Raw genomic sequence first — 12,959 nt, 5'->3', positions numbered from 1 at the left:
CTTCCACCTCCTCCACACCCACCAGTAGTGCCCTACCAACCTTCCGACATGGCGCGGCTGGCAAGGCCAGAGTTCTCCCAGCAGGTCCTAGTTGACAATAATATTTTTGTAGATTGGGACCCGTATCAGCTCAGTGCCTCCAACTTACGTTTGTTCTTAGAGCGGGGTGTCATTATTCTTGTCGACACTAGCGAGTCAACAGCTAAGAGTTTGAGTTTTGGTGGCAGTTATATGACACCAAGGGGAAGATTGTATCACGTAGATGTACACTGTAGAGATGCAGCTTTGTGTCAGGCTCATATCAAACGCCATGTAGGCAGAGCTTGCCATAAGTACGAAGGGATGATCACGTTTTGTGTAATGTTGATTGACCCGTCCCTGAAAACCACAAGCAAAACCTTTTGTGTAGAGAGGTTGGGCCTTGTTCACCTTCCCAAGGAGCACAGGTACTTGTATTTAACATTTATCTCGTTAGCTCAGTTGGCCCAGTTAGATCCGAGCAACTCACGCCTTTGAAATGCCACCACAAACCGTAGGTATGTACTAGGTATATATGTCAATTTCAACTTTTGCCAACAGGAAGCTCGAAGGCAAACGCGTTAAGATACAAGCTTCAGAAGAGTGACACAAAATGTTAATTACATGTAAAACTTGCGGCAATGATTTGTATAAGATGGTTATAAGAGAACATTGTGGCACAAGTGGCACTTTTAGGTCTAACACAAGTAAAATGATGTAGACGTTTGTTTGTTTATTGCACATCTTGATAAAAGAATAAAGGACTTATTGTTTGTTTTAACATATTCTGTGTTTCCATCCTTCAAGATGCATATGACTTTTTAATAGATCGAAGAAATTAATAATATTTTTTCTCATCGTTTTTTGCCTTATCGCATCAGTTTTAGGGGCTCCAAAAGTATTTTGGATGGAATAATGTTGAACTCAACTTTAACTGTTAGTACAAGTTGTTTGAATCAGCAAATAAAACGCGATCTGATGTTCCCATTCAGCTATTAGATTTACTACAACCTCTGTAATACAATTCATTGTATTATCTTCTGATTCATATTCTAAATGTGTCAATAAACTTTGATGATTTTTGAATTGATTTTATAGGCGAACCAAAACAGCCTCCACCTAACTTACCGTAAAGCCACACGCAGTGACTACGACGCCGTCATGAACATAGCGTCAGTAGTCACATTCCGGGACGGATTCGACTACCTGCCCGCCAAGTTTCACCAATGGGTGGACGACTCGGATGTCATAGTGTTAGTAGCGGAAACTAACGACAAAGTGGTACGTAACTGCCAATGTGAAATTCATCAAAACTTATTGATGTCGTTTAAGGATGTCCTAAGAAGTGTTTGAATATTATACCTCTGAACCAACAAGAAGCAATGTTGCCATGGCAGGTAGGCTTCTATGTCTCCATTATAACTGATGGCGGTGCTAATGTCTTGAGCAAAACCTTCCGGATGGCCACAGAATTGCAGGGGAAGAAGATGTGGTCCAAAATGCCAGCTGAACTTGGTACAACTCTGAGGCATGCACATCCGCAGCTGTGGCAACTCGAGGGGCATGCCCTTTCGGACTTCAAGCGTCCCTACCTTCCGAAAGTCTTTCCGAACAAGAAGGACATCTGTTTTATAGTAAGTATCCCTTTATGTATATTTACTCACACAAATACATCCATACAAATACACACAAACACACACACACACACACATACACATACACACACACACACACACACACACACACACTCACACACATACACACAGACAAAGGCATAGACAAACACGCAAATTAGCCAATGCACATAAGCAAATGCATCGCACTAGATGCGTATGGACACAATATTGCCTTTTTAAAATGTATAGTTAACCATCCTTTCTAATTCCAGGATGTCATGTACTTCCAAGGCATGTCTAACGAAGTCCTGGATAGTTTGGAAACCAAGGATGTTCTTCCACCTCCTCCACACCCGCCAGTAGTGCCCTACCAACCTTCCGACATGGCGCGGCTGGCAAGGCCAGAGTTCTCCCAGCAGGTCCTAGTTGACAATAATATTTTTGTAGATTGGGACCAGTATCAGCTCAGTGCCTCCAACTTACGTTTGTTCTCAGAGAGGAGAGTCATTATTCTTGTCGACACTAGCGAATCAACAGCTAAGAGTTTGAGTTTTGGTGGCAGTTATATGACACCAAGGGGAAGAGTGTATCACGTAGATGTACACTGTAGAGATGCAGCTTTGTGTCAGGCTCATATCAAACGCCATGTAGGCAGAGCTTGCCATAAGTACGAAGGGATGATCACGTTTTGTGTAATGTTGATTGACCCGTCCCTGAAAACCACAAGCAAAACCTTTTGTGTAGAGAGGTTGGGCCTTGTTCACCTTCCCAAGGAGCACAGGTACTTGTATTTAACATTTATCTCGTTAGCTCAGTTGGCCCAGTTAGATCCGAGCAACTCACGCCTTTGAAATGCCACCACAGACCGTAGGTATGTACTAGGTATATATGTCAATTTCAACTTTTGCCAACAGGAAGCTCGAAGGCAAACGCGTTAAGATACAAGCTTCAGAAGAGTGACACAAAATGTTAATTACATGTAAAACTTGCGGCAATGATTTGTATAAGATGGTTATAAGAGAACATTGTGGCACAAGTGGCACTTTTAGGTCTAACACAAGTAAAATGATGTAGACGTTTGTTTGTTTATTGCACATCTTGATAAAAGAATAAAGGACTTATTGTTTGTTTTAACATATTCTGTGTTTCCATCCTTCAAGATGCATATGACTTTTTAATAGATCGAAGAAATTAATAATATTTTTTCTCATCGTTTTTTGCCTTATCGCATCAGTTTTAGGGGCTCCAAAAGTATTTTGGATGGAATAATGTTGAACTCAACTTTAACTGTTAGTACAAGTTGTTTGAATCAGCAAATAAAACGCGATCTGATGTTCCCATTCAGCTATTAGATTTACTACAACCTCTGTAATACAATTCATTGTATTATCTTCTGATTCATATTCTAAATGTGTCAATAAACTTTGATGATTTTTGAATTGATTTTATAGGCGAACCAAAACAGCCTCCACCTAACTTACCGTAAAGCCACACGCAGTGACTACGACGCCGTCATGAACATAGCGTCAGTAGTCACATTCCGGGACGGATTCGACTACCTGCCCGCCAAGTTTCACCAATGGGTGGACGACTCGGATGTCATAGTGTTAGTAGCGGAAGCTAACGACAAAGTGGTACGTAACTGCCAATGTGAAATTCATCAAAACTTATTGATGTCGTTTAAGGATGTCCTAAGAAGTGTTTGAATATTATACCTCTGAACCAACAAGAAGCAATGTTGCCATGGCAGGTAGGCTTGTATGTCTCCATTATAACTGATGGCGGTGCTAAACTTGAGCAAAACCTTCCGGATGGCCACAGAATTGCAGGGGAAGAAGATGTGGTCCAAAATGCCAGCTGAACTTGGTACAACTCTGAGGCGTGCACATCCGCAGCTGTGGCAACTCGAGGGGCATGCCCTTTCGGACTTCAAGCGTCCCTACCTTCCAAAAGTCTTTCCGAACAGGAAGGACCTCTGTTTTATAGTAAGTATCCCTTTATGTATCTTTACTCACACAAATACATCCATACAAATACACACACACACACACACACACACACACACACACACACACACATACACACACACACAACACACACACACACACACACACACACACATACACACAGACAAAGGCATAGACAAACACGCAAATTAGCCAATGCACATAAGCAAATGCATCGCACTAGATGCGTATGGACACAATATTGCCTTTTTAAAATGTATAGTTAACCATCCTTTCTAATTCCAGGATGTCATGTACTTCCAAGGCATGTCTAACGAAGTCCTGGATAGTTTGGAAACCAAGGATGTTCTTCCACCTCCTCCATACCCACCAGTAGTGCCCTACCAACCTTCCGACATGGCGCGGCTGGCAAGGCCAGAGTTCTCCCAACAGGTCCTAGTTGACAATAATATTTTTGTAGATTGGGACCCGTATCAGCTCAGTGCCACGACCACAGGTACTTGTATCTCAAATATCGGAATCCAGAATCGGATCCTAGCAAATCACGCCTTTGAAAGACCACAAGACCGTAGACATGCCACACGCATGAGAGTGATTTCCCACACATTTAAGCTTTGTAATATAAACAACAACATTTGAGATGTATACAGTGCACATTTTACTTCATTTGGACAAGATACCATCAGGAAGGCGAACCCATGTGCTTCAGTGTGTCCAAAATATCAAACTAATGATGTTAAAATGGTTTGCAGGGGATAATTATTAAGTAACTTAATTAAGGTTAGGCAAAGGTTTGTACATCTCTTCCAATGTAGTAAAAATGTCTAGAAATCGTTAAAATATCCAGGAATAAACAACTAATGTTTCTTCAGACGGCATTCTGGTTCATTTTGCCTCTCATGTGAAGGGGACAGCCCACTAATTCCAGCCCTTATTGGAATATATAGAAAACATCTAAGAACTGAGCTGTCAAAAAGCACCCACTTTAACCCTTGGAACCCAATCGAACCTTATTTAACCCATTTTGACCTGGTTGGCAGGTTCTGAACCCAAAGATTTTCACAGAGGATGGCACTGCATGGAATATGGATTTACCAACTAATGATAAAAGCCAAATATGATAATGAATTTTCTTTACGCGACAAACGACACCGGTATATATTAGCTGTGTGTATCATCTGATAAATTCAACTTTTGGCGCAGTGGGCCCTGCATACAAAATGTACCTAAACCCAGGTGTCATTATAACTATTATAACTATTATAACTATTATAACTATTATAACTATTATAACTATTATAACTATTATAACTATTATAACTATTATAACTATTATAACTATTATAACTATTATAACTATTATAACTATTATAACTATTATAACTATTATAACTATTATAACTATTATAACTATTATAACTATTATAACTATTATAACTATTATAACTATTATAACTATTGTAACTATTATAACTATTAGAGCTATCATAACTATCAGAACTATTAGAACTATTACATGAGTACTAGTATGTACTAAGGGTAATTTAAACAAATAAAGGAATTCTGATTTGACATTTTTCGTTGGGTACTTCCTTCATTTTGACTGACTGGCTGATTGTCAATAGAGCCCAATATAAAAATACTTACTGTGAGCACGTCCTGTGATTACATGTTGGAATATAAAAATGTACCGAACAGGTTGCATTTGTTAAGTCGTATTTGTCTGGATAAAGGTTTCAATACAACTAAGTTGTGGCTATGAGCTGCAGTGCTTATAGTGAAATATCAATCATGTTTTTGTTATAGTGAAATATCAATTGAGAAACATTCAAAAGTATTGTTTACTTTAAAGTTGACAATGCTCTACGTATACTTTAATAAGATATAGCGTAATTATTCTAACTACCAAATGACACCCACACAGAATCATGTATACTCCCCAAACCAAACCAAAAAAATAGTATAATAGAAATTAGATTTAACTTTTTTCAGTGTAGTGTTCACTGATTGCTGAAGTACATTGTGCATGTTTTTACGTCACTTTTTTGGGTATTGTGTTTGCTATCAGAAATTAATGCTTATGCTTAACATTTAAGAACATAAGAAAGATCAATACAACAGTAACTCCTTTTGTAGCCCACTGTTTTTAATATCAAGCAACTGAAACGATTACGTGTTCATTTACGTGCTCGCCTACGAGCTGTTTAATGTTTGCAAATCGTGCAATCTGTGGCTGTTTGCTTTCATCTTTCCTTTTTAATTTCATTCAATCGATGTGAAACTGCTTTTTAATATGTAGCAACTAAAACGATTACGTGTTCATTTGATAAGTCTGCTTTACGTGAGCTGCTTCATGTTTGCAAATCGTACAATCTGTGGCTGTTTGCTTTTATCTTTTACAATTTCATTCGATGTGAAACTGCTTTGTGTCTCACGCTGTGCACAAACAAGTTATTGTTATTAAGCACCTGCCTGGTGTAGGACGTGTTTTTTCTGTCCAGAAACCTGACAAGTGGCACCATGAAGAGAGGGCAGCAGCAGTCCCAGACCGGGGATCCTGGAGGTAGCTTGTTTGTTTGTTTGCTTGCTTGCTTGCTTGTTTGTTTGTTTGTTTGTTTTCTAAACGCACAGCTTTCCTCAACACATCTATATACAACTATACCAACAAGTCATGGGTTCGAATCTCAGCTGTGCCGCTCACCCGACATGCATGTACGTCATGTGAGCGGCACAGTCAGCCGGGATTCGAACTCATGACCTCTTGGTCCGGCTGTGAAATGACTTATTTTTAAGATTGGGCTGTTAACAGTCCTGGTTATTTTTATTCAGCAAAAGACGTAGGATGGACATAATTTTTTTTCCACAGGTGCCACACCCATGCAGCAGCCTCAGACAGATTGGCGGTCCGTTGCACACGCCGCTGCGAACATACCGAACGCTCTGTACGTCTCTAGAGCAGGTAAAAAATAACTTTGTAGATTATTACGTTGCAAAACTCTCTGTTTTGCTTTGATGCTCCTTTTTACTAGGCGTACGGCGATCGCTGTGCGACCGTACAGTGACCAGGATTGGATTTGTGCGATCCATGATTTCAATATTAATGAATATGATGCAATGTGTTAAAAATTATTGCAAAAAGACAACAAAATATACTAGAAGAGGAAATCGAGTTTATCTATTAACTTAGTTGAGCGATCTACCAAATCTTTGGGAATTAGTCGGTCGGAGTAGAAATGAGATCTTAGAGCTAGCTATGTCTGTCCTTTCACAGTATTACCCTAATTTCATTTATTTCATTTCATTTATTTCGAAACCTTTTAGCCCTGCAGGGCTAGTCTTCCAAGGCTCAAATACATGGAATACAGGCACATCGTTACATATATACATAGGAAATAGTGCATAAGATACAGTGCAAACGTTTAAAAAGACAAAAATACATCAAACATCAAACATTTAAAGGAACGCATAAATGAATATTAACAATTTAAAAACTAGAGGTCGGCTTCATGTGACACTGTTTACTATGGCTTGCTTAAACTTGAGAAGGTTACTCAGTGTCTTGACATGATAAGGTAGGTCGTTCCACAACGATATAGCACGATACAGGAATGAGCGCTTCTTACTGTTCGTCTTAGGTTTGGGTAATCTAAAGTTGTACTGTGCAGCAGATCTGGTATTGTGAATGTGAGATACATGAACAGGCACAAGGGAGTTGTATATATACTGTGGTTCATGACTAGTGACAATCTTAAAGAACATGACCAGTGTGCTAGAGGAGAATCTCTCACTCACAGTCAGCCAACCAAGATCAATATGCATCTGCCTGGTAGGTGTCTCAGGAGCACATTTCAATTACAATCTACAAGCCCTATTCTGAACTACTTGCAGTTTGCGCATGTTAGAGACTGACATGCTAGCTAAAACTGGTGCGCAATACTGTACCACTGACAAAACCAGTGCACAAACAGCAACCTTACAAACTGCAATGACGCTAGCAGATCAGAGGTATGCGGCTTTTTTTGTTTTTAGTTACATCAGCATTAAATGTTTATTTAAAAGACGTAGTGGTGAGGGTAAACATAAATATTCCTCTCTTTACAGATGCCTACGATACGCCCCCGGACGGTAACAAGTGTTGGCGCCTGCGCAACAAATTATGGCAGATCACAGGCCTTGTGTTCGCTGTGGTGATCGTTATACTGTTGTCTTTTTTTGCAGGCAAGTTTCTTAGATTACATCAGGAAAATACACGCCTCGTTTCATTTACAATGTTTAGACAATCAGTTTCCAAACTTAAATTCTAATCTCATAATGTTTTTAACTTGCAGTATCTTGTACAGGTATATGTTGACTTAACCTGTATAAGAAGCCACTGATATTTTTTGTCCTATTGTCCTTTAATATAGTCAAAAACGCCAGTCAGTCTGTGGAAACGGCAAAGCAATTTGAGGAGATGAAAAAGCAGAACCAAAGGACCGAGCAGCGACTTGCCGAGCTGGAACGTTAGTAACTAACATTTTTTTGTAGTTGTACAATTCTGTGTATTTAAATCATGTAACTCTTTAATGCACACGTGTACATCCAACATATGTTTGTGATGTGTCAAACTGTATTCTCCATGATCTCTCGTAAGCTTATGATCAGGTGTTTTTCCAGAGACATGTGTTTCCTCCGGGCAGCCAGTGTTTGCCGTGCGTCTTGGCCCTACAGGAGGGAAGGGGCCCATTGGGACAGTTGGCCCTGTCTCTGCCGGGCCTCCTGGGCCACCTGGCCCACCAGGGGAGAAGGGAGCCAGTGGGCCAACTGGGCCTCGTGGAGAAAAGGGGGGCATAGGGCCAACTGGCCCCGGGTCTACTGGGCCTCCTGGTCCACCAGGAGCCATTGGCCCACCTGGCCCTGTGTCTGCCGGGCCACCTGGGCCTCCTGGGCTACCTGGCGCACCAGGAAAGAAGGGGACCATGGGACCAGTTGCCCCTGTGTCTGCTGGGCCTCCCGGGCCACCTGGCCCACCAGGAGAGAAGGGAGACATTGGGCCAACTGGGCCTCAAGGTCGGATGGGGCCCCCTGGGCCAAGCGGACGCTTGGGCCAAAAGGGAGAAACGGGGCCAATTGGGCCTCAAGGGCAGAAGAGGCCGCCTGGGTTCCAAGGGCCACCGGGACGCCCGGGACAAAAGGGTAAAACGGGGCCACATGGGCGGGTCAAGTCAACGCCACACTGCAAGTCTAAAGGAGGTGTGGAATCCTTTTTTCTTTGACTAAAACACCTTTAAAAGATATGACATTTGGCTGTTTTGATGATTCATCTTAGTTGGTAACTGTTGTCTTATTCTATGGTTGTATTTGTATGTACCAAATAGATGTCTTAGAAGATAATCACTTACAAACAAGTAACTGCATATCACAAACATACATTTAACCAAGAAGCTATGTACACCCAAACAGAAATTGTATTTAGCACGCATTCGGGCAAACCATGCCCGTGAGTTCCTTTCTTAATAAGCTCGAACTTCAAACTTAATTATGTTAGTGCTGGAAGAGGAGCCATCTGACCAACGCTTTTATTCTTCTTAAAGCTGTTCAAACACAATACATTTTCTCCAGATTGTCCAAAAGGTTATGAGAAGTTCCGTGATACCTGCTACAAGGCTTACCGCACTTTCAGCAGCTTCGGCGGAGCGAGCAAGATCTGTCGTCGAGATGGCGGCACCCTCGCCATGCCCAAAGACACTTGGATCGACGCTTTTCTGATTTCGCTGTATAGAGCCACTGGCTCTACTGGCGCATTCTGGTTCGGCCTCTCCGATCGGCGCAAGAAAGGGGTGTTTGAGTGGGTGGACGGCACTCCCCTTCGGGGGTACACCTCGTGGTCTTGGAGAGAACCAAGCGTCGTTTACGACAAGCAAAACTGCGCCAAGTACCGGAGGGCAAATGACAAGTGGTACGACGGACGGTGCAATTTTAAGGCCAACTTCATTTGCCAAGTCACCGCAGGTACCTGAAGCGAAGATCATTTCTACTAATCGAAAATGGAAACTTAACTGAAAAATGATATTATTCTTACAATGTTAACTAAGGGTTTCGAACTTGCCAATGTTTCAACCATTAGCGCCAGGAGTATCGAAGTCGTCAAAGGCTTTCCTTGGGGATGTTATTCCTACATGGTTAAAGGTTTCACATTTGCCGTTTTTCAGCCATTATTGCTACGAGTACTGAAGCAGTCAGGACATCCACATGTCATCTATGGCAATTTTTTGTTTTTTGTTACAGGGTGTAACTAGGAGATATGGCCGAGCGCTCACCGCAACTGTTCTCGGATGGTTCTCTGTAAAGCTGGACAACTTGAAGGTAGAATACTGAATTGAGTTGACTAAGGAACCAAACTAATAAAATTGGTGTCAACATTACCTAAACTGCGATCCAACAGATTATTTTGTAAAGATGGGCCATAGGTCGCCAAACGTTTGTTGAAATCACTGTACATGTTACTTTTTACTTTAACAACTACATAAATGTGATGAATAATCAAATGTACTGCCGGAATTTTCCTGTCAATTAGTTTCTACCATAGAAATGTTTGTTAGCATGACATGAACTTTAAAATTTGTAAATGTAAAAGTAAAATATCATTAACATTGTGTACAACTGTGGTACAAATTCATAAAATTTTGTAGGAGGTTTGACCTATTCTAAAAGTCAATTGATGGTTTAGATAGGGCAACATAGTCATAGGCTGCCCTAATAGCCATAGCGAGTGGAAAATGATTCTGCGTAAAATGCACTTCTTGTACATGTGCGTTTCTTATCCAACAATTCATTACAATTTATGTAATATACGGACTATTTACTTAAAGTAGGATGTAGCCCATGTAGTTATAGATGAAATTTAAAAAAAAATGTCTAAATTCATAACAAGCAACAATGTGGACATTCTTAGAATTGTAATGAGAGAGAATTGTAATGTAGAATGAATTGTTGTATACCGGAGTGACTAGTAAGTTTCATTTCTTTTAATTAAAAGCCACGTTTTTTGTAAGAAGAAGTATTTTAAAAAATCAACAGATCCTTAACTACTATAATTATCAATCTCACAATGATGTGCAGATGCAATATAATGGCACGAGAAAGTATGTACAAAAGGTAATTGGAACAAATAAAGGGATTCTCGACATTGGATGTTATTCGTTGGACAGTTCCTTCATTCTGACTGATTTCCGATAAAGTCCAACATAAATATAAACTTACTTTGTCACCACGTCTTGTGATTACATGTTGCAATGAAGAAATACTTAATAAGATGCACCGAACTTTCACCTCATGCAGCTCACGTAGAAAGCGGGCACTTTAGATACACCTGCAGCGTACAGGTTGTATTTCCTTAGTCGTATTTGTCAGAACGTTTCAATACACTCAGCCTGAGACTTGAAGCTATGAGCTACAGTGCTTATAATACTGTCTTCTGCTGTGGTTTTATAGCCTGAGTGTCAGCCTTGTTAGCTTTCGTCCTCTACCGTTGGCGGGGAGCGGATCTTGGGTAGCGGACGAAAGCTAACAAGGCTGACACTCAGGCTAGTGGTTTTAGTAAAATATGAATTCAACAAAACATTCAGAAGCCATGTTTACTTGTAAGAAGACAATATTCATTCTACGTATACTTTGATAGGTTGATAAACTATTCTAATTTCCAAAATGACACCCATACACAATCAGGTATGAAACTATATAAAGTATAATATAATATAAATTAGATTTAACTTTTTCAGTGTAGTGTTAACTGAGTACTAGTACTTGTTTTTTTACACTACTTTTGTAGATATTGTGTTTACTACACAATCAAATGCTTATGCTTTTCAAACATTTAAGAAACAAAAATGAAATATTTTTTCAGACGCAAAGAGAGATCGATACAACAGTAGCTCCTTGTGTAGCCGACTGTTTTTAATATCAAGAAACTGAAACGATTACGTGTTCAATTGATAAGTCTCGCCTACGAGATGTTTCATGTCTGCAAATCGTGCAATCTGTGGCTGTTTCCTTTTATCTTTCATTTTTAATTTCATTCAATCGATGTGAAACTGCTTTTTAATATGTAGCAACTAAAACGATTACGTGTTCATTTGATAAGTCTCGCCTACGCGAGCTGTTTCATGTTTGCAAATCGTACAATCTGTGGCTGTTTGCTTTTATCTTCCATTTTTAATTTCATTCAGTCGATGTGAAACTGCTTTGAGTCTCACGCTGTGCACAAACAAGTTATTGTTATTTAGCACCTGCCTGGTGTAGGGCGTGTTTTTGTTGTCCAGAACCCTGACAAGAGGCACCATGTCGGGAGCAGCATGGTGACACATTCAAGAATGCTTAACATTTAAGAAAAAAAAAATTTTTTTCAGATGCAAAGAGAGATTAATACAGCAGTGACTCCTTTTGTAGCCGACTGTTCTCAATATCAAGCAACTGAAATGATTACGTGTTCATTTGATAAGTCTCGCCTACGAGCTGTTTCATGTTTGCAAATCGTACAATCTGTGGCTGTTTGCTTTTATCTTTCCTTTTTAATTTCATTCAATCGATGTGAAACTGCTTTTTAATATGTAGCAACTAAACCGATTACGTGTTTATTTGATGTCTGCTCTACGCGAGCTGCTTCATGTTTGCAAATCGTACAATCTGTGGCTGTTTGCTTTTATCTTCCACTTTTAATTTCATTCAGTCGATGTGAAACTGCTTTGTGTCTCACGCTGTGCACAAACAAGTTATTGTTATTTAGCACCTGCCTGGTGTAGGGCGTGTTTTTGTTGTCCAGAAACCTGACAAGAGGCACCATGGAAGGAGGGGAGCAGGAGACCCAGACTGGTGACACATGCTTAACATTCAAGAAAAAAATATTTTTTTCAGATGTAAAGAGAGATTAATACAACATGTAGCAGTAAGGCCATGTTGATTTGATTATATGGATGACATCCTCCGGGAACCCCAAAATTGATGCGCGCGTGCGAATAAAAAAAAGTTTTACAAAAAAAAAAGTTGTTTTCATTATGAAATCTACGTGGTTGAACAAATGGGACAGAATATGGTTTGGCGAATAATCTAGTCTTCAAGTTCATTTCTTTACAATTTCGTCTTTTTTCGTTTGATTTTGGCGTTCTACGACATTGGTATGGTTGTTTTGTAACTTACGGTATATTTTTGCTCATTTTGCAACTGTTTTGTACGATTTACAGTATGGTTGAAAACTTTTTTTTTAAACGGCCGAAAATTCCAACGCGCGCGGATGTCATTCATATAATCAAATCAACATGGCCTAAATGGCAAGAACAACTGTAGCAGACTAACAGGGTGTTTGCATGTGACATCACAATGT

This window comes from Branchiostoma belcheri, unplaced genomic scaffold (genome assembly GCF_001625305.1).
Source record: "Branchiostoma belcheri isolate BF01 breed outbred unplaced genomic scaffold, Haploidv18h27 scaffold413, whole genome shotgun sequence".
NCBI classification, from domain to species: Eukaryota; Metazoa; Chordata; class Leptocardii; order Amphioxiformes; family Branchiostomatidae; genus Branchiostoma; species Branchiostoma belcheri.
This window is presented reverse-complemented; position numbering follows the sequence as displayed.